General features: G+C 30.9%; 1 protein-coding gene across 1 annotated transcript in view; it reads left to right on the top strand.

Moving 5' to 3' along the window:
- Positions 1 to 20,311, top strand: part of Camta (Calmodulin-binding transcription activator) — a 328,860-nt gene that overhangs the window by 131,804 nt on the left and 176,745 nt on the right. Inside the window, exon 3 of the mRNA XM_088269893.1 lies at positions 9,094 to 9,161. The gene's annotated coding sequence lies outside the window, so the exon portion shown is untranslated. The remainder of the gene's footprint in view (positions 1 to 9,093; positions 9,162 to 20,311) is intronic.

The following is a 20,311-nucleotide window of genomic DNA, read 5'->3' as shown; positions in this document are numbered from 1 at the left end:
TAGTGTACATTTATTTTGTAAAACAAAATTGGTCTTCACAATGATATTAATTTTTAGCAATAAGCCCGCTAGTGTACATTTATTTTGTACGAGAATATTGATAAATAAATATATTAAGTTTTTCACGCGAAAAGTAGAAGGATGAATAAATATCGACGTAAAAACAAAACTGAATAAATTGAAATGTAACCCGTATTCAAAAACACGTCAATACTGTACGGTACGTAGATACTATGTTCTTTTACTGTATGTATACATGTTCGGGGTGTCGATGTCGGTATTAACAGCATCGTAAATATCGTCCGAGGGCGGAAAAGGAATAAAGTACCCGCTTGTGTCGATGTGCGGCTAAATATTTGATAATGTTTTCATCCCATCTGAGTCCCTTCCCGGGCTGGTACGGCAGCGTTACGGAATGCCAATACGGGAGACCAAAGGGCATTACTTTACGTCTGGAACGTTCCACCGGAACTCGCGGCGAACCGATGGCCCGAACTCTGACACCGTTTTACGTGGACTTTTATCATTTTTATTCAGTGATTTTTTGGCTTTGGTGATTCGGTTGAGACTTGATTTGAACTTTGCTTTTTGCGCCTTGGAAATACTCACCTTTTTCTTTTTTTATAAGCAAATTTCAGCACTCCGGCTGGCTTTTGATTTTTACTATAAATTTATATCGTACAATAAAATATTCGTTTTTTCGTGATAACAGGATAATTATCTTTATATTTAATTTTAACATGATCAAATTTATAGATGTGAAATAATTTTTAAACCATAGCTACTTAAAAAAAAATATTAGTGATTGTATTATGTACAGAAATTTTTCAATTTCATACTATTTTGTTGGCCAAAGCGTTCCGTTTTAGCTAATATTTATTTATCGCGTTTTTATGCTAATATTTATTTAATACTACCCTGTGTTGGTACCTGAAGCGCGCAACTCGTTTTCATATAATAAGCGATCAAACTAAGATCGCTTCACTTTGATGCAGTGTCCTATGCGCCATTGGGTGCGGATAAGACTTTATAGTAGTGGTAGTAGTAACATCGAAATAGCGCTAATTTATAGGGCTCAAACCAGCCTATGACGGTCCTATAGTAAGCCCTGTAAATGCCCCGACTTAAAAATAACTCCTAATTGAAGATAATCAAGATTTGTGAACGAGTATTTGGACACACTCAAAATTTTGTAAACAAACGATTTTCAAAGCTATTTTTATTTTTTATTAAAAGTGTTGTTGGGATGTTATTTCTTATTGAAATACGTGCTCAAATTAGATGTTGCAATATTGTGAAATACGACAGTATTGTCGCATGTAAAATATTTCAACACCTGCATATAATGTTTGCACTAAAGGGTATCTCTTTCCCGTTTTATATTTTGTCCGGAGCGGATGCAGTCATAAACTTAACTCAACTGAAGTTACCTTCGTTTCCTTTTCGTGTTGTGCCAAGTATTCTGTATGGTTCTTGTAAACCGATGATAGATAAATTCAAATTAAATTAAATCTGAGTATATTGAATTCGTTTTACCTGTGAGCTGCGTGAATCCTGCATAGGGTGTGGCACCAAATGTAAGTTTGCATATTTTTTATTTTTCTCTCATATTACGAAACATGTAATTGCGTCATAAGTTTAATATTGTTGGTTTAACTTGAATGATAAATTTCATATCCTAATATAATGAACCTTTAACATATATAAATATTTTATCTATTCACATTATTTTTATTTCTTTATGTAGCCAAATTTAGCTTTAAATTATCGGTTGCATTGGAGTTTTTCTCATCAAGATTTCAGTGGTATTTCACCATAGTTGACGAACTGTAGTGAGATAAAATTGTTACATCAATTGATTCGGTGGATGGTTTGTAGAATTATCAATCCATTTTTAATTTGAATTTCACTTGGAATAAACATACAACTATTTCTGAAAAATCTATTGTGACACGTGTTTTAATACATTCCACATATTTTTTAAACACAAAGATTTAAAATGGTACGGCATGCATCAAAACACGTGGCACAATAGATTTAAAAAAATAGTGGTATTTACTAAGTGAAATCAAAATTTACGAAAAAATATACATGTAGGTGTGTAATGATTTAATGCATTATATACTTGTTTTATTTTCCATTTGGAATCCATATTTTATGTGTAAATTGACACCTGTTTACATATATAATTTCTTATATTTAATTTCGTACTTCGATTTAGTGCTAATGTTTATGTACATACACACACACACACACACACACATTTATATATATATATATATATATATATATATATATATATATATATATATATATATATATATATATATATATATATATATATATATATACATATATATATATATATATATATATATATATATATATATATATATATATATATATATATATATATATATATATATATATATATATATATATATTTATATATATAACATATAATTAAATATATTACATTGATATCTCAACATAGATGAAAAAGAAAGCAGATGTCTGTGTTTAGACAGGGCTTACCACCTTTCAAAGGCTGGTTTAAGTGATCAAATTGAACACGTGTAACATTCATAATTTTACCCATGATTGACAACCCTACTACTCGAATTTCGGAAGTTGTTTATATCACGTATCTTTTAATTATTAACTTCTTTCACATTAGAGTTTTTGGCACCATCTACGCTTTATCTATGAGTTTGGTTTGGGTTCATCTAAAATCGCATATTTTCCGATGAGAATGATAATAACGCACTCGTAAGATGGCCACAACATTGTAAAACTTTGGAGGGTTGGACAAATATACCTGGGTACCCAGCTCGGGCAATTACTTCCAATACGGGTTGAATGCTTTGAACAACAAGCACACCGATGCTTGGAGTTTTCCTGAAGAACCAAATGTGTTTGAGTATGGACGGGGTTTTTAATTGACCTCGAAACCTTAGCTGTACTAGTTTTTACGTACCAACTTTTGTATACTTACAAAAATCAATACAATTCATATGAAAGTCGTGTATTTTACATAATTATTAGTAATTATTTAACTGATATTTAAATTTGTCTAGCGGTAAGTGCGCTTGGCTTCCGTGCTGGAGGTCCTGGTCTAGTACCTGAAGCGCGAGACTGATCACCTTTAAGTTATTAAGGTCTTACTTGCAATAAGAGAATTCATTAAGCATCTGGCTGCGCTGAGAGCCGGTCGTCAACTCACGCCCGATTTAAAAAAATGTATTGCATTTATTTTGATTTTTTTTGAATATATAATATTATTTTTTTTAGCTCCTTACCTTTCAATAACTCTTGTCTTTTCAAAATCATATATTTTTTCGAAATAAAAAAACTTGTTTTCAAAAGTTTTTAGGTACAAAAAATAATCAAATGTTGTCTGGGTTTTAAGAAAATTATGTTACGATTTAATTTGGGGCCTTTACAATCAATAAAATACTGCGTTAAAGCGATGCAATGCACTAAGCACCATTGGGTACAGTTGGGGTATAGAAGTTTCACCACCATCAAACCCTTATCCGCACCCCAATGATGCATAGGGCACTGCATCCTATAAACGCAGTGTTACCTTGATCGTTAACACACGAAGAAAAGGTGATCAGCCCTCCGCTTCAGGTACCAGTCCAGGGTAATATTGAATTAATATTAGAGTGAAAAAGTCGCCTATATTTATTTGACCGCCCCCTGGGAATCGAACCCGGGACCTCCAGTAAGGTAAGCTAGCGTGCTGACCATTACACTACGGAGGCGGACAAAAGTTTACATAAAAGAAATTAAAATTCTCTTACATTCTCGGACCAACTCCGTTCCATGAATTGACTTTTATTCTTTCGGAATATATTTACAAAGGTGTGGCGTATCGTTATTGGGTGAACTAAAGTAATAAACACTAAAAATAAAGAAGTAAAAATTTCCAGGAAATTAATTCTCAGAGGCGGAATTTAGGGTTCTAATAGGAAACTCGTAAAAGATGATAGTTTTCTTAAGCGGTTAACTTTAGTAATGTCTTAAAACAAGATGGTTCCTTTTTGCGAGTTTCGGGGGCATAATATTTTTATGTCTCTTTTAAATATGGTAAACAGGATCAGAATATTTACGTGGTTCATCCAAATTCTCGCTCTTTAGCTGAAAATTGTGGTTACTAACCGAAAATTCGAAATTCAGTGCTGTGCTCTAGAGATAATTTAAATAGGAAAATGTTATTCTTATTTTGCAAAATGCGATACCCTGCCTTAGTCGAATTAATAAATTAGTTATTTTGAGTAACAGATCTTTTATTATAGGAGTAATAATGTATGATTTGAATATTTTGCGACTGAATGAATTATATGAAATTAACGAAGATATGAATTAATGATTTTTTTCTTTTGTAAAAAGAGAAATATTTTTGTCTTTATTATTTACACAAATATTTCAATTTCATACTGTATCTGTAAGCCTTATTAAAAATAGGTATCTAATTATGGTAGAGTGGGTTCGAACCCAGAAACTCTGACTTAAGAGTCCGCAACACTTATCAAGTGACCACAACCCGACACATTTGATCTTTTGACAGAAACGATGCGTTTTTTTTATACAAAATGAATATGAAAGTCCGCATTTACAAGGCTTTAGACCCAGCATTAGGTTGCTGAGTAATCGCTCTTTACGCTTGTGGAACGTTCATCATTTAAACTATTACTGAGCAATCAAATTTCAAGTTGTGTAAATGGGGTATTTTAACAACAGCTTTCATATCGGAACTGGATCATTATGAAGGAAATCCTTTGTCTCATTGATATATCTAATTTAACTTAGTATGGCCGTAAGGGCTTTATGTGCAATCAAATAATTAAATTTGCTGTAAATATATTTGATATTTTATTTAAAATTATTATGTTAGTCCGCCTCAGCGTGCTCGGCTACCGTTCTGGAGGTCCCAGGTTCGATTCCCAGGGGGGTCAAATAAATATAAGTGATTTTTTCACTGTAATATTTATTCAATATTACCCTGGACTGGTACCTGAAGTGGAGGGCTGATCACCTTTCCTTCATGTGTAAACGATCGAGATAACACTGCGTTTATACGAAGCAGTGCCCTATGCACCATTGGGGTGCGGATAAGGGTTTTATTATTATTAATATTATGTTTATCGAATATTATTTTATTTTTATTGATGAAATCTAAATAGACCATTTTGTACAGTAAAAATTGAATATTTTTATATTTTCTTATTAAAAAAATACATAAATATTAGATGAAAAGCTAATCCTTCCTGTATTAATTTTTTACGTAAATTTTACAAAAATCAAATGCTTAATGGATACTAAGCAGTTACTCTTCTAACTCTGTTACTGTGTATGGAAATGTCAAGAACCTTTTACGATTAATTAGTCAAAATTTGCTTAACATTTTGATAAAACAATAATTGAAATGCAATCTTAATCGTAAAATGTCAGTTCTTATGATTTTCTTTGAGTAATGAAACGCTTTTACACCATTTAAAAAAATGCAATTTATGTTATCAACCACTTTTTATTTTATATTGATATGATTTTTCCGCATTAATGTGACTAAAATTTAAAAAAAAATAATGCCTTTAAATACAAGTTTTTCAAATGTATTTCAAATACAGGTTGGTCGGAACATGATTTTATTTAGACAGAAGATTTCAAACATTACTCAGTCTAATACAACGTTTGAAGATGACGGTAAATACGCTCCTTATAAAAATATTACGTTTCATTCCATCCCATCTCTCTTATTACGATTATTTATTTTATTTTATTTTAAGTGTAATAGGGAGTAAGAGAAGTGGGAATATCAGGTCAAATAACATATAAAGCTGATTCTCTCTTAGTTTAAGTTTAAAAACGGAATTTTATGTTTTTTTGATGTTATATGTTATTTTTAATAGTAATCAGTAATAGCTCTACACGGAATCTATTAGGTTAGAACAAGTATTAAAACATATGAGTATAAAAAAAGACATTTCAACATTTAAAATATCTTATTCTCGTTAAGCTATGTCTCTTCGAGACGAAGCTCTTGTACTGGAAGATGGACTTACACTCAATGTTTTTTTATTGTTCTTAATTAAGGATAAATTTTGTTATTTTTGTACCATTTATTTCCTCCAATTTCTCAAATATAAGAGGCATTTTTTAAAGTAGTATAATATACACCATTTTGTTGGTATCCGTAAGGAAAAAACTATTTTGATTCCCAAATATTTGTGATTTTGTTTGATTGATTGGTGTTGTATTTTGTCATTCATAATTCTTTTTGGAATCTGTAGAATGTAATTTTTTTTTAAATTGAAGTGTGTGTGTGTGTATGAGGAGGTGCATGAATGTAAAAATGGCGAATAATATTTGCAAAGACAGAGTGGTGGCGTTCTATTCTCTCTTCGTGATGGTTAGTTAGTTAGATAGTAATGTATTTATAAGAATAGTTTAATTTTGATGCACGAATTTACTCCTAAAACAGTTAACGAATGGGCATGATACCAGGGGAGCATATCGGCTAAGCGTATGCACACTGTCTGTACAAAGTTACACACAAACTTATATACGTAATGTGTACGTAGTATGCCACCCTCGTATTGTGATGTTCCATGGCTGTCGCCGGCTTTACTGTCTTGCCACTTTATACCCGGGGACTATGAAATAATAAAGTGCTGGTTTATTCACTAAACTCGACTTTGTCTCGTAAGCCGCGGGTATTGCTAAAATATTGTAGCCAGGGAGCTTAGGACGCTGCATTTTTGCTACGGCATCTAGTTATGAATTTTGTTTATATTTTCTATCAATGTTATTTTGTTCGCCTCCGTAGTGCAATGACCAACACGCTCGGCTACCGTTTTGGGGGACCCGGATTTGATCTCAGGGGTCAAATAAATATTAGTGATTTTTTCAGTCTAATATTTATCAGACTGGTACCTGAAGCGGAGGGCTGATCAAAATTCCTTCAGGTGTTACCAATCAGGATTACACTGCGTATAAACGCATTGTTATCTTGTTGCAGTGTCCAATGCACCATTGGGGTGCAGATAAGGATGATTTTTTTTTGCGGTTAAAAGAAAATTTCTTTAAAAAATTTCTTCATTTTAAAATTTCTAAAGCGGTTTGAAGAAAATTTCAGTACACCATTTATTCTGTTCCCAGAATTCACAATACTTTCTATATCATTATCAATCTATCCATCCCTAGAAAACATTCTTCCCAAATATACGAAATCATCTACCTGTTCCCCATTTACTACTATTTTACATCCAAATCTACTTTTATCCCTTTCAAAAACTACGGCTAAAATAATATACACTAATAGGAGCCCATAAAGCATTTGAGAACAAAGATCTGGAGACATCCTTTATATTCTGAAAATACGTACGCAGTTTAATTTTATTAACAATCGACTTATTCCATATTTTTAATTATTTCATCGAGATATTTATATTCGACTTTATGTTACATTAGCTTTCGCTTTGTAGCGAAAATAACACGATGTTCTCATTATATTTTAGATTTCCTACGTCTTTACTTCTACCATGTTACTCAAATAGGCTGTATTTTGGTTAGCTTCGTCGAATAATCATTTCCGTAATAAAATAGAAGCTTGTATTCGGATTAAATGAAAGCAAGGGGTGCATGACATGAAAGAATTTTAATTTTGAACTGTTTACATAATAATCATATACATAATATATTTTAACGGTATTTGCTCCAAGACTAAGATGGGGTTTTCCAATTTGGATAAACTTTGAAAAAATATATTTAAATATGGGTGATGTAATAAATAAGATTTTCTCTTAAATAAGGTTCATACTATGGGGTAAGCCAATTAGTTGTGGATGATTTTTTCTTGTATTATATATTGATTCGGCATTAACGTTTTGAAATGAAATATTGATAAAAAACAATTGTTGTTTTCGAAACTAGTCGTGTGTTATGAAATAAAACTCATTAAGTGGTATTATACAAGTGTTTTTTTTTAAATACAAATTGTTTCTTGAATATCTCAGTAACAAAACATAAATAATTACGATTTATACATGTATATTTATTGATATCGTTAGAATTCGCTTGTTCAGTATTTCTGTCGCAATATTGGAATGTCAACTTACAGATCAGAAAGAAATTGTTGACGTTCAAACTACACCACAGGTTCCCAAACTTTTTTTTAGTATAGCCCACCCTGCTAAAATATTTCGTCGGTAACAAAATTGCCAGAATCTCCTCTCATATACAGGGGGTAAGAATACAAATAAATTGCCAAGATCTCTGTCCTCTATTTCGTCTCCTAAGACCTCTTGTACCCCAGAATATCTCTCCAGTGCCCGCCGGAGGGTGGTATAGCCCCCTTTGAGATTCTATAATCTACACTTTGCTTTCAATATTGCCATAAAAAAATATTCTGAAAGCGTCAAACCTGAGTGGTTAAGTAGCCATATGATATCAGTGAATTTAGAGATGATGCGTTTACGAAACATTTGACGCAAAATATTCAAGAAACAAATCAAGCATATCTGATAATTTTTTGGTGTATATGCACTTAGAAACGTGAAGAAATATGAAAAATCACGTTACAAAATATTATTTTATAAATTATAAGCTAATGATTTGTTAATTGCTTATAATTTTACAAATTTTAACGTTTTTAATTCTTTGAATCTTTGAGGCCGGTAAACCGGCTTTATTCAGCTACGGATATACCCTAATGACTGGAATACCGGCCTCAACATCTATATTCATTACCCTACAGCCCGGAATACCGGCCTGCGATGAAAAAATCGAGACGATACTTTTGACTTATTGCGACATCATCGCGAATGTGGGAGGGGGGAGAACTTTTTTGAACATGAACTCAGATTAATTTTGGATCGAAATTACATTTTTAATAAAATATAATTTTTTCGTCAGAAATTACTCGGGAGCTCAGGGTTTAGGGCACTTGTACAATGAGCGCTTCAGGGTTCAGAGGGTAAATTAAAATACAATTGTAAAAAAAACTATGTTTAATCGTTAAACATTTTTTGTAAAGATCCTAGAAGAAAACATTCGAACCCTACTTATAAATTCATTTACTTGTTTCAGGAAATTGCTGCAATACTAATCAGTTTCGACCGGCATTCAGAATGGCAATCCAAGGAAGTGAAAATAAGGTAAGAAAATTATAGTATGCATGTATTTCAGTTACTGATAAAAAATTACTTATGATCGATTTCTGTGATTCCGATGAATTGAAAAAATAGTTTAAAAAATTTTTTTTTGAGTATGAGCAAATATATAACGCAAATATTCGAAATCTGAAAAAATATAATTCAACTTATACACTTATATTGTGTATACGAAACTCATGAAGAAACTATTGCCAATAATTCATTTTTAAAATAATGAAATAATCACTGAAAAATTCTCGATGAAAAATATTTCCACATAGAATTTACAATTTATTTGATGTCTGAGTTTGTATTAATATTGAATCAATATGAATATTTCATTCAAAATGATGATAGTAAAATAAACAGTACGGAGGAAAATGAATAATGATAATTTTGTAGAGGAATTGTTCAAATTAAAAAGTTATACACATATTGAAAATAGTACTGATTTACTTAAATATATAAAGATGATAAATTATTATGCTATTATATTTTCTTTATTTATATTTGATTATTTTAAAATCCTCGAAATGATCATACCTATGTTAATATAAATTCATAAAGCATCTTAACATAAATTTATCAAATCATTTAAGCATAAGCAGGAAAATAATAGGTCCTTATTTTTATATTGCAAAGAAATTTGCTGAAAAATTACGATCATTTTTAAAAAGTGATTGTAACGTTCGTGGATATTCTATGGTCCAGCTAAATCTGCAGATGTGTTAAGAAAATGGATGTTAATTCAGAAAGTCAGCACAGCCAATTTCAATATGATTGTTTCATTTGGTATAAGATTGCTATTTGAAATCTTTCCATTTAAAAAACAAACGAAAAAAACGTTTTTCAAAAGCAACCAAGATTTTTTTGAAAAAACGGGGATTCAGAAAAGTTACTGCTAAATTTGCGTTTAGCGCATATGTGGAGGCCTTGCCAAAAAGGTACATTTCCAATATTGCACGAAAAATCCTTTAAATGCAAATCTATTCTGTTTACTGTATTCTATCGAAATCTTAATAAAAGTTGCGACAAAACGTGACCAATCCTGTATTTAACCAATATGGAATCATTAAATTGCACTAAAGCGTAACAATTTTACAAGCTAGAATTCCTGATAACTTAAAATTGTTTATAATGGCAATGTAACGTTTTGATGAGAACCTCCACATTATTTGTCAACTCGGGCAGCGATGGAAAAACGCCAAGCGAGCGGCATTTCCCGACTCACAGGTGTATATGTCAGGCCAACTGCTTATATGAAAAATGTGTCTTAAATCATCAATACAATTTTTAAAAGATGGTTCTATGGATGAACTAATTTAAAGAATAAAGTATATTTAGCCTTAGTAATTGTCATTTTCCGGCGGACGATAGGTAGGGAATACAATCCCGAGATATCAGTAAACCGCACGTTTTTCAGTATGTCAGTAAATATCTCGGGATTACCATAGAAACATCCAATCCCGGGATTTCTCCGGAAGGATAATTATTCTAGCTGCATTAAATTTGCTCTATTTACGTACTAAAGAGATTGAAAATTAAATACCAATTAGAAATTATATTAGCATATGAGTTTTATATTTTATTGCAACTGGTGTCTGAAGCTACTTTCAACTATAGGCATAAATATGAAGTAAATATTAATATTTTTCATTGTTATAAATTTGATCGTTTATATTTATATCTGTAGATGGAAGCATCTTTAGCTTTCGAGACTCAAAAAATCTGTGTTTGATTTTAATACATAAATAAATTAAAATAAATTAAAATGGAGTTCTAAAAATTAAACGCCAAATTAATAGATAAATTAACTTATATGTCTTCTGACCAATTTTTATCCCATATCTTTTAATTTTGATTTCGTACTACCTTTCAAAGAAAGTGAAAATACTTATACTCAAATAAAGTAAATAATTCTCAGGTTTAGTTCGTAATCAACCTAATTTAGCGTTATGATAGTTTCCAATAATTAATGTAATTGACATGTAAGTCGATAAGGATTACTTAGCGCGCTGCTGTCAGACATAAGATACAGTTAGCCGTCGGCAGCAGATCAATTATTGAGCTTGAATTAATATTAAGTTACATATTGTATTATCCTGTTAATCCTTGGAAGACTGATTAGTATTGGTCTAATGAAGTTTGACTGGCCTGCCGATATAATAATATTTGAAAAAAACAGCTTCAAAATAAATGTTAGCCAGAACCTAATAAGTGATCAATCATTATTTATCTAGGGGATTTAAATTGGTCAGAATAGCGTTCTTTATTTTAACTTAAATATGGATGTGAAACTATCGTGTGGATTGACGTAAATATATTTAGTAAGAAATATTGAGAGAGGGAAAATTTGTTGATTCCAACCGACTTACAATGTAGCAGTGTTGGGCGATGGAATTAATGTATATTTATATTATTTTTTGACATCTCATCAAAGATAAAGAAAAACATGGAAGTCTGGGCATTTGCGGGGCTGACGACCGTCATAGGCTGGTTTAAGTGATCACTTTACCACACTACTTAAATTCTTGGAAGTTCTTTATATATGAACCAATTTTTAAACATTATTCTTGTATCACTAGAACTTCATTGGATACATCTATTGGTGAGATAAAAAGAAGCTTTTTATTGAGCAGAAACTCTTTTATTAGTATGTGAGGTCCGAATCCTGGATTATAATCATAATCCAGGACTATGATTGGATAAAATAAGAAGACTTCTTCATCTTTGATGAGATGTCAAAAAATAAAATGAAAATAACTCCTGTAATTGGAGATAATCCAGAATTTGTGAACAAGTATTTGGACACACTCAAAATGTTGTAATGTAGATTTCCTTAAAATAAGTCGTTAGTTGATTTGGATTCGGGATTCAATCGTTGAAAACTTTTCACGCCAATCTGTGCAGACATTTCATTGTGTATTGCATTTTTTTATGTCCTGACATATGGTATTTGACATAAAAAAAACGTAAAAAAAAATTAAATTGTGTATATTGAAAGCATTGTTAACTTTATGGTTTGGTTATATGTATAACACTCGCATTATCATTAATAATTAAGTGGTTTTACACCAATTTTTGTTTAAAGTGGTATTGTAAATATTAAACGATAAATGAAAGGAGTGAATCAGTTTATATTGAGACCTGAAGATAGAAGCATAGCTTCCGAAACTAGTCGTATAGTAAAAAAAACTCAAGCACCAAAAAAAGGTATTTTTCTTTTACAATTTAATGATAAGGAAAGTGTTGAAAAAGTAAACTTTTACTATCTTAAACGTGTAACCGAAAATATATGATATTTTTCGGATGTAGTGAATTAAGTGATATTATTAAGTCAGTTATATTATGGGCAAAAGGAATTCCCTTGACCACCGAATCGAGGTTTATTTTTTTGTGTGAAATAAATCGAAATTTATCGAAAAACCCCATATAACCAGTCAAACAATCTACCCATTATTTGTGGTACGTATATTATAAGAAAAAGGATCGAGTGTTTGATATAAAACACTGCCTTTGCCACGAATTCGTTTTCGATCTTGTCTCCAACAACTCAAACTGCTTGACTTCGAATCGCTTTTTATCCGTCCAAATCCAATGTCAGCTAATATTATCTATGGAGAACGTTTTTTTTTATTATCTATGTCTAAAATTGCGTCATTGTTTCTTCCGAAATCCATTTTCGATTCGGAAAGGAACGCAGAAAGGTCTCACGCGATTCTATGTATATCCGAATTGAATGACTGTCAAATATAACAGTCGGGTAGGTTTCTATTGAATATTGAATACGCATTTTAAATGTTACTCCGAGTAATTGAAGGTTACTGGGTTTGTATATCGAATCGATCTATTTCTATGACAAAGACAATGTTTCAATTCATGTTTCTAGAAAATTAAACTCCCTTTAAAAATGTATAAAGCGATAATGTTTTGTCACTATGAAATATTGATGGATAACAGACAATTTATCTAAGCCCACGTTTCGTGAACATTTTCACTTCAAGGGCAAAAAAACACATATTATTATTCTAATACAATTATTTCTACTTAATTTGAAAAAACTTGAAATTTGAAAATAATATTTGCTATTCATAAACGAAATTAAGTATTCCACTAGAATATAATAGCACCTTATATTGCACTTATACTTAAAAACATATTTGTATTCTAAAGGTATCTTTAATCGATTATTTCTTAAATTTAAACCCAAATTTAATAGTCACGAATAATACTTATAAAATTCGTATATTTTGATCAACTATACATTATTTCTTTCTACTGAAAGTATAGCCTATTGAATATAATAATAAATATATTTAATAGGCTATAAAAATAATAAATATAATAATATAAGATGAATACTTTTAGGCCATAGAATAATAATATTTTATTTAGAAAGTTATCAATGCTTTAAATATGCAAAATAATATACACTTTACTTATTTTATGTATGTAAAATTTTAATAAATGCATTTTGATAACTTTGCATATCACAATTTTGACATTCTAAGCGTTCTGAAGTTGGTCTTTGTTTTTATTTACACATTTTTTTTGGAAATATCGTTCTTATTTGAATGCTTAGTATGTAAATATGATATAAATAAAACCCTTATCCGCACCCAATGGTGCATAGGGCACTGCGTCATATGAACGCAGTGTTATCTTGATCGTTTACACATGAAGGAAAGGTGATCAGCCTTCCGCTTCAGGTACCAGCCCAGGGTAGTGTTGAATAAATATTACAGTGAAAAAATCCCTTATATTTATTTTACCCCCCTTGGGAATCGAACCCGGGACCTCCAGAATGGTAGCCGAGCGTGCTGACCATTACACTACGGAGGCGGACAAAAAAGTTGTACGTTTAGTATGTAAGTCTGATAAAACAACAGACATCGAGTTTAAGTGAGTGGGAAATCGATTGAGATAATTTGACAAAACAAACATACTAATTTAAAATCAAACAAAATTTTTCAATATTTGAAACGTTTTGATGTTTTGTTGGAATTTGATATAAGACTTCGTGGTAAAAGTGTGTCGTTGTTGGTGGGTGAAATAAATATTATTTTTCTCTCTCTTTATAAGAGCAATTTCTCGAATTTTACAACCCTTTGTCAACCCTGCACGTTCTTTATTACAGTGATATTTTTTCATATTACGCGTAGGTCCCAAATCGATCTTACGTGTCCTTATGGTCGGGTGTGCGAAGGGTTAAGTAATAGCCCAGAACGCCTTCTAGGTAAACGATTTTAAAACTTTTTGACGTGAAGTTTAGCCATTTATTTTATTTATTAGTCGCAAGGTCTAGTTATTGTCACGGGGGCTTAGCACAAAGTACATGCTCGCGTTGGACGCACGTTACAATATTATACGAGTATAATGAGTGCCTAACTTGGAACACGTAATTATTACGTTTCAGCGAAAATAAAATATTTAGCTTTTAAATAATGTATCATCCCTATGTGCGAAACGGGAGATTTAAGTTTAGTTTAATTACAATGTTAACTATTCTCTAAAGATATTAAATAGATCGGGAAATCATGGTTTTTATTTTATTAAAAAAAGTGTTTTTAAGTGTTCACAGTTATTTTACCGCAACTTTTTTTAATAATTAATTTAATAAAAGTATAATTAGTTTTAAAAAAATGAGGTAAAATATCTGTAAACAGTTAGTTTACACTTTCAGGTGTCAAAACTTAACAAACAAAATAAAAAGGAAAATATGAAATTAAAAACGATTATTAAGCAACCCTCCTGTAAAGTGATATAACGCAAAGCGTTTTATGACGATGAGCATTTATATAGTATAACCACAACCATCTTATTGGAAAAATCTCATTGTTCTTGGTAATAAAGAAAAAACCTATTGAAAAATCATATTTTTTATTCAACGCCCCAGGCATAACAACGTAAATTATTACATTCCCGAATATTATTTGCGTAGTAACTGGCTCAGACCCGAGGGCTGTATATCGAATAAGAAACGTAAAGCCTTCGCTAAAATTGGTGATTTTATTTTAGTATTCAAAACCTCGCCGACATTAAACCAGATCAATATTGGGCGTCAGTTCTTCGATTTTGGTTTATATAAAATAACTGTTATTTTATAACTACGGAACGGTCCTGCGCAGCCTTACAATAAACGGTATCTTTATGAGGTATTTCATGCTTTTTCGGTAGAAATTGCGGTCCGAATGTGCGAGTGACCCCATGTGGTCCCTTTTATTGCGAACTTTTTACTGGCCCTAACGTGGCGGGTATGCAAAATGTGTAGAATTTTAGATAAGAAATTTTTTATCGATAAAATTGGCAAAAATTAATTGAAAATATATTAAAAGTAAATTTTTACTGATAAATAATTTATTTTAAACCTGTTTGCTACGTGTCAAAAATATTTATATAATAATTTTTGCGTTTTAGATAAGTCGGCTATTTCTAAAAATGCTACGTGTTAAAAATATTCATAAACCAATACTTGCATTTTAAATCAGTCGATTATTTCTATATTATAAAAAAAGTACTTTTAAAGAATTGTTTAAAAAATTAAACACTTGTAAAATGCTATTTATTGAGTTTTATTTCATCACACAAGAGCAGTTTCCAAAACTACAGTTGTTGGTATGTATTAGTGTCGATGGTATTTTCAAAATGGACTGCCGAATAAAATATTATATTTCTCAAATAATTGTAATTTTTTATTGTAAAAAATGTAACTAAAATACTTCTTCTTCAAACCCTCATCCGCATCTGATGGTGCATAAGGCAGTGCAACAAATCAAAGCAGTGTTATCTTAATCGTTAAAACATCAACGAAAGGTAATCAGCCCTCCGCTTCAGGTACCAGTCCATGGTAATATTGAATGATTTTTGAGTGAAAAAAATCACATATTTATTTGACCCCCCCCTGGGAATCGAACCCGGGACCTCCAGTACGATAGCCGAGCGTGCTAACCATTACACTACGGAGGCGGACAAACCTACTAAAAAACGAGAATTGTTTATCTTTATTTTCTATTAAATACCTTGAAATCAATTCATTTGCCAAAATATTAATTTTTTTCTCTCACGTTATTGAAAAAGTATATTGTTGAAATTAAATGACAAATATATTTTTTGAAAATAATAAAAAGTAAAACGTTTCGTTAATTAAAATATGAACCGGGAGAATGGTAAACTATTTCGGGCTTTAAAACGAAGCATGTTTAAAATGATTTAGATTAAAACGAAATTGGATGCCTCGTCAAATTAAAGATCATGTTCATGAAAGCCTTTGGTACATTTCACGAATTCGAAATTTGCAATCCGGTGATCATTAACGTAACGGGTAACGGCGAGGTGTAATTCCGTTACTTCCAGCCGTTAGTCTGCCGTTATCGCCCTTAACGGATCTATGAAAATTTCACGCTTGCTTTGTAGCCACTATTCGCTAATATCCTTCAAAGCTGGATATTTTTGTAACGTGAATTTGCGGAATTTGGGGAAGTTTCAATAAACTAGATTATACGGCTACTTTAGCTGATATTTTTTCGGAGTAAGTAGTTTAAAATAATTTTCGTTTATGTAGTTTAAATATTTTACGTAAAAGTAGACGATTAAAAATACCACAAAAGAAAAAAATATGTTAAAATTAATAAAAAAAATGGTTTTTGAAATAAAATTCGTTTGATTTTTTAGCTATGAGTTTCTTGTAAAGAAATAAAATAAAACGTCGAAAAAGACGTTGAAAATAAATAAAACATTTTGAAAAAAATATTTATGAGCAAATCGATTTTTTTTATCAAGTATTCGGTATGCCAAATATAAAGAACGTACTTATCAAACAATGAATCATGTCGGTACGTTCATTATTGTAGACCAAATACAGATCAATTTTTTTTGTACCGGGCTCAAGTAACACATCAAAATTCAAGTAGCCCCGTTCTACGCTACACAATTTTAATTTGTATGGTAGGTACACAATATTAGGCGTATACCCGATAAATGACTACTTTTCCTTAGACAAAAAAGTTGAAAGCATAGAAAATATGTATAGTTGTGAGAGACGCCTTTGCCAAGAGTCTATATCCAAAAATAATTTTAGTTTCATTGTACACTTAGTTACTTGAAAATTATCCATCTCTAAACATTATCCTTTATCATTTAAAGCAGAGCTTTAATTCGGATTTTGGAAAGTTTCTAAGTTCTTGTTTGCCCCATTCATCTCGGAAGAATAACAGAACTTTGTTGAATTTTGGCGATCAATCTCTGGAAAGTTCAATTTGTGAGAATGGTTGCGTTATCACGAGTATTTTATGTATGATTATTATTAGTTCCCGCGAAGGCTTTTAGTTAATGAAGTTAGCAGCTATACTGCGAGGCTACAAGTACCGCGTACATACAGGCTGTATAAAGTCTGACCTGATTTCGCTGTGGCATTAAATCAATAAACAATTCATGTCTGAGCTTTTCTCACACGAACGTCATCACCGCACATTTTGTAAACGCGTTTTTGTACAGAAAAACGACGAAAATTTATCCAACATTTTTTAAACATTCTCTCTTTAATATCTGCTAAGAACTTAATATTTTAACTCAATTATTAAGTTTGGACATTTTTAAATAAAAGTAAAATAAACCCCGATTTGAATCAATATAAAAGACCTCTATTTAACGAATTTCGAATATAACGGATAAAAAATCAGGTCAAATCTAAATAAAATTAAAACGTCTTGTTAATATTATTTCATATTCACACCCTTATCCATACTCCAATGGTGCATAGGGCACTGCATTATATAAACACAGTGTTATCTTGATCGTTAACACACGAAGGAAAGGTGATCAGCCCTCCGCTTCCGGTACCAGTCCAGGATAATATTGATTAAATATTAGACTGAAAAAATCACTTATATTTATTTGAGCCCCCCTGGGAATCGAACCCGGAACCTCCAGAACGGTAGTCGAGCGTGCTGACCATTACACGACGGAGGTGGACAGACTTGTTAATATTATACATGCTTAAATTCAAATGTCACCGCAAAATTTTTAGCGGCCTTGATAATCACAAATTATGTCTCAAAACTTCAAAAGTGCAAACAAAACTTGATTCCCTTTTCAAAGCGGCATTACCGAAAGGAAGCGCGTCGATATTAAACAGCAACGTCACTATAGGACGAGTGTCGGAAGACACTAAATGGAAATATTGATTGAGTTTTGTAACGTTTATTTTTATCTAAATATAGTGTTTATATTTCTGAAAAAAAGGTTTTAGATTTATTTCAAACCTATTTGTATATATAACGGACTTTCGGTTTTAACGGACACCCCCTTCCCTTAATAAGTCCGTCATATCGAGGTTTAACTGTTTGTATGTTTCTACAGCTGAAATTGATCTATCACGAAGGATGTAAACATTACACAATAAATTAGGCAGCTATAAACTAAATGTTCCTTATTGTTGTAATCCAAATTAATGAAAACTTATTAAATGCAATACATCAATCAATTTACTATAATGTCTAATTGACATGCTTAAGGGAAATTGAACATTTGAGTCTGTTTCGTGGTAATTGATAAATGTCTATTAAAGTGATATTACTTTAAAAATAAATTTAACAATTCATTCAAATTATTCGCAGGACAAGTAATTTAAACTTTATAACATAAAATAAAACTGGTTTTAACCGCTTTTTATTTTTACACTTTTTCCAATCGGTTTTGACAAGAACCTTATCATCAGGATTTTTGTACTAATTCTAAAACATCGATTTACTCAGAGTGAGGTTATAGTTAATTAAATTTAATTCAAGAAATTAAAAATAGTTACATTTATTTTAAAATTTATATATTAATTTTAAATCAAACACAGATTTTTCTAGTCTCAGAGTTTTAAGTCTAGTTTTCAGAGTCTACTAAGTACTACGGATCTGGCTAAAAGAGGAGACACGAGAATGCTGCAGAAAACGAGATGTCCTGGGTCACTACATTAAAGTTTTCCATTCAGAATTAACTTACAAATTACCTATTCGGTATTTTAGATCTAGAAATAAGGAACAACTAAGTACACTCAAAAAATCTGTGTTTGATTTAAAATTTATACTTTAATTAAAACGGAGGTCTACAAATTAAACGCCAAATCAATAAGATTTTTAAAGATTATTTTTCATTTTAGCATTCTAATAACCAAGATTTTTTTCTCATTATTAATATAATATTATTTTAAAATCATGTTACTACAGCATTAACTAATGTTTTTGTATTCATACAAATTTAGTGTCTTTTTGTTTTAAAACCACTTTTATGCCAATCCCGAGAATGTTTACAAAAATCATCTCTGTTCTTTATGGTAATTTGTAGTCCTTTATTTTTTTTTGTATTTAACCATTTATCGAGATTTTAGTCTACCGGTTAAGATATGCTCGTCTCTTCAGCAGGACAATCACTACACCAGTATGCAAATAATACTACACGTCACACTTAAAAATAAATAAATTGAATCGTAGGGAGTATTTTTTTTCTTCATGTTTACGGAATAAACCAATGAAATAACATACTTCGGTACTTTTAAGAGATATTAAAAAAACACGGTCATACAATTTTTTTCTTCATATTTCACTGATTTGACCGCCTCAGAATAGCTAACTTAAGTAGGTAATATATCCCAATGTAGCTTCCTGTAAACCCGGTTTCGGAAATAATTATTTATCCGATTATTGTTTCCACCTCACGATAACCAGCCAATGTTTCCTTGTCTTGTAACAAATTCGTCAATTTACTTTATAAATAGCTTTAGTCCTTACCGGGAAAATGAATGTCAATGGCACTTTGTCACGTTTGTACATTTATTGTGTCTACAATTTCTGAAAACATGTTAATTCAGAAATAGTTATGCAAAAAATAACTAAAAAAGGCGTGCTTAGAAGGTAATTTGCTTATTGATTTTTCTAAATCTTGACTAATGTTTAAAGTTTTGTTTTACGTATTTTGTTAAGAAAATTTCCAAAATACTATGCAGTTTTTTTCGCTAACTCTAAACCTGTAGGTATTTTTTTAAGTGAATTAGTATGAAAATGATTTTATTCCACAAGAAATGAAAATAGGCTGAACGCAGTCAACATGTTTGAAGGGTGAAACAATGAAAGAACGCAAGGTTGAGATAAGCAATAAAGATAAAACAA

Source organism: Brachycentrus maculatus, unplaced genomic scaffold (genome assembly GCF_059751285.1).
Source record: "Brachycentrus maculatus isolate JH-2025_06_01 unplaced genomic scaffold, ASM5975128v1 h1tg000367l, whole genome shotgun sequence".
Lineage (NCBI taxonomy): Eukaryota > Metazoa > Arthropoda > Insecta > Trichoptera > Brachycentridae > Brachycentrus > Brachycentrus maculatus.
This window is presented reverse-complemented; position numbering and strand designations above follow the sequence as displayed.